We start from the raw sequence: 3,694 nt of genomic DNA, 5'->3' as shown, positions 1-3,694 counted from the left end.
TCAAAGATTATACTACTGCTTCTAATCAGGAGTAACACTGTTAGATACATTTCTCTTTGGTGCAAGAAATATTGTAGTCATGACCTTTTGCACAAATGATGCTGAAATCTAGCATTTGGAAATAGTTGAATCTCAATTACAAGCACTAAATTATGTGCTCTTGATGAAATTTAAGATTAAGGCAAGATTCCTGAAACTTTGCTTTTGAATGGTTTATTTATTTCATTATATCAAACAGTTATTTCTTTAAAAAAAAACTAGTTAAAAGTCATTAAATATCTTCTCCCACTCGGTATATTGCCTTTAATTTTGTTGATTGTTCTCTTCTCTGTGCAGAAGCTCTTTTATTTTGATATAGTTGCAATAGTTAATTTTTGCTCTCACTACCCTCAGGAGACATTCTAGAAAAATGTTGCCTCAGCCAAAGTCAGAGACATTACTTCCTGAGCCCTCTTCTAAGATGTTTATGGTTTCAGGCCTCACATTGAAGGCTTTCATCCACTTGGCGTTCCATTTGCTATGAGATGGATGGAGCTAGACAGTATAATGCTAAATGAAAAAAGTCAGAGAAAGACAAAAACCATACGATTCCACTCATATATGGAATTTAAGAAAGAAAACAAATAAGCCATGGAAAAAAAGAGAAAGAGAAAGACAAACCAAAATTAGACTCTTAACAATAGCGAACAAACTGATGATTACCAGCGGGCAAGTAGGTGGGGGACGGGTGAAATAGATGATGTGGAATCACTTGTTGTGATGAGCACTGGGTGATATATGGAATTGTTGAATCATTATATTGTGCATTTGAAACTAATATAACATTGTATGGAAACGAACTGGAATTAAAATAAAATTTAAAAATGAAACAAGTAAATTTATAATGTTTTATTTTTACTTTTGAGAGAGAGAGAGAAAGAGAGCACATGAATCGGGGAGGGAAAGAGAGAGGAATGGGCACAGAAGATCTGAAGCAGGCCCTTCATGGGGGTATAGCTCAGTGGTAGAACATTTGACTGCAAAGCAGGCTCTTCACTGACAGTAGCAAGCCCAATGTAGGGCTCAAACTCTTCCACCTGAGATCATGACCTGAGCTGAAGTTGGATGCTCAACCCACTGAGCCACCCAGGTGCCCCACAAATAAAAATTATTTACTCAAACAGCTTATGACTAAGGCATTATAAAAATAAGATTGTTTGATTCAAACAGATTAGTTTTGTATTGAACTCTAGCAAATTTGATAAAGTATGATGAGTCATTTTCCTATGTCTTTAATTTTCAGACAATTTTGTTTTGGTGCTTTCTATTACTATTTGCTTCAATGTTCCTTATCATTAGGGGTCCTCATCACTTTTAAATAATAAGCTTTGGCACGGCAATAAAGTACTCTCATCTACATTTAGTTAATTCAAAATACCATATCCTTTAAGATCAAAATTGGTTTAGTTAACTAACCTATGCTTATCTACTAATTGTGAATTTATAATTAAATGTTCTAAACAAAATTTGGAAGAAATTGCTAAGAGAAAAGGAATTAAAACAAGACGATAGCTCAAATATAGAAATGAATATTCATGTTTAAGGTAAAATGAGTTTGGATTAAAGGTAAAAATTAAGAAAGATGTTATCTAAGAATACAGAAGTAAAAAAAGGGAGAGAAAAAAGAAAAGTAGTTTGTAGAAATTGGAATGACAGACAAGTAACCACTCAAATGTAAAAAGAAGAGGGGGGGGGTCCCTGGGTGGCTGAGTCAGTTAAGTGTCTGACTCTTGATTTTGGGTCAGGTCATGATATCAGGGTCGTGAGATCCAGCCCTGTGTAGGAGTCTGCTTGGGATTCTCTCTCTCCCTCTCTCTTCACTCCCCCACTTTTAATTTTATTTCCTCTCTCCCTGTCTCTCTCTCTCTCTTTCTCTCTTCTCTCTCTCTCTCTCTCTCTCAAAATAAGTAAATAAGTATTTAGAAATATGAAAAGAAAAATTACAAGTGCAAAGATAAAGACCAATGCATGGAGACTAGGTAGTATTATGCAAATATTCATAATGTCTTTGTAAAATTCTTTTTCATTTTATTTTAGGTGTGAATTTATTAAAAAACAGATATATATCCACACAACATCAAGAAGATTTTTCTACCAGTCACATTGCACCACAAACATTCTCGACAAACAAGATCCGTTTTTCATTCTTTAACGATCAAGGTAAGGGGCACGTGGGTGGCTCAGTTGGTTAGGTGTCTGACTCCAGGTCAGGTCATGATCTCACAGTTCGTGAGTTCGAGCCCCGCATCTGTCCTGACAGTTAAGTCTGGAACCTGCTTCAGATTCTGTCTCTGTCTCTTTTTATCACCTGATGAATGGATCAAGAAGATGTGGTGTGTGTGTATATATATATATATATATATCCATATCATTGTATGTATATATATGTGTGTATATATATGTATATGTATATATCATCGTATGTATATATATGTGTGTGTATATATATATGTGTGTGTGTGTGTATATATATATCTATATCTATATCTATATATACACAATGGAGTATTACATGGCAATGAGGAAGAATGAAATATGGCCATTTGTAGCAAAGTGAATGGACTTCGAGAGTGTCATGCTAAGTGAAATAAATCAAGTGGAGAAGGACAGATACCATAAATTTTCACTCATAAATCTAACAGGAGAACAGGAGATACCTAATGGAGGACCATGGGGAGGGGAAGTGGGAAAGAGAGTTGGGGAGAGAGAGGACCCAAAACCTGAGAGACTATTGAATACTGAAAATGTACCGATGGTTGAAAGGGGAGGGGGCGGGGAAGAGGTGGTGGTGATGGAGGAGGGCACTTGTGGGGAAGAGCACTGGGTGTTGTATGGAAACCAATTTGACAAACTATTTATAAAAATAGAAGATAAAAAATGTTATAACAATGTAAATAACTATCTAATTACCTAGAATACTTTTAGTAGCATGCTTTTCCATTTTGCCTTTTATGAAATATTTTAAGCATTCAGAAACTACATAACACTAACATTTAAAAAATACCATATCATTCTAATGGTTCCTACTCTTTGCTCTTAAATCTCATTCCCTTCTTTTCAGCTCCTACCTCTGCCGTCATAAGCCATATACAGTAATGGTGTTCTATACAAGTACTTTCCAAAATACTTGATTGTGCCCTCTTTTTAATTTCCCTTTATTGAGGAATTATCCACCTTGTCTTCTCCCCCCAACTCCCACATTATTCCAAGTCAATTAACTTTATAAAAATATGCACCACACACACACACACACACACACACACACACACACACACTATTTTCAGCAGAAATCTGCAAGTTATATGCTTTTATTTCTTCTTTGTTTGTTTTCCTGAATGTTTTATGTCATCTCAGGAATACTTTTTGAAAAAAAACTTTTTAAATATTTATTTATTTTTGAGAGGGAAAGAGAGACAGAGTGATAGTGGGAATGGGACAGGGAGAGAGGGAGACACAGAATCTGAAGCAGGCTCCAGGCTCTGAGCTGTCAGCACAGAGCCTGATGCGGGGCTCGAACTCACAAAGCATGAGATCGTGACCTGAGCCAAAGTCCACTGCTTCACTGACTGAGCCACCCAAGTGTTCCAAAGCAATAGTTTTCAAAATGCCTTTTTAAAATCTGGCATTTTGTTAGAATTAGGTCATGAGGATAGCT

The 3,694-nt window shown here is 35.9% G+C and overlaps 1 protein-coding gene across 4 annotated transcripts in view; it reads right to left on the bottom strand.

Annotated features, from left to right (window-relative positions):
* Positions 1 to 3,694, bottom strand: part of LOC115304275 (coiled-coil domain-containing protein 7-like) — a 200,917-nt gene that overhangs the window by 47,978 nt on the left and 149,245 nt on the right. The gene's annotated exons all lie outside the window — the stretch shown is intronic.

The sequence above is a fragment of the Suricata suricatta genome, chromosome 10 (assembly GCF_006229205.1).
Source record: "Suricata suricatta isolate VVHF042 chromosome 10, meerkat_22Aug2017_6uvM2_HiC, whole genome shotgun sequence".
In the NCBI taxonomy this organism is placed as follows: domain Eukaryota; kingdom Metazoa; phylum Chordata; class Mammalia; order Carnivora; family Herpestidae; genus Suricata; species Suricata suricatta.
Note: the sequence above shows the minus strand (reverse complement) of the source record. Positions and strands in the feature narration are given on the sequence as shown.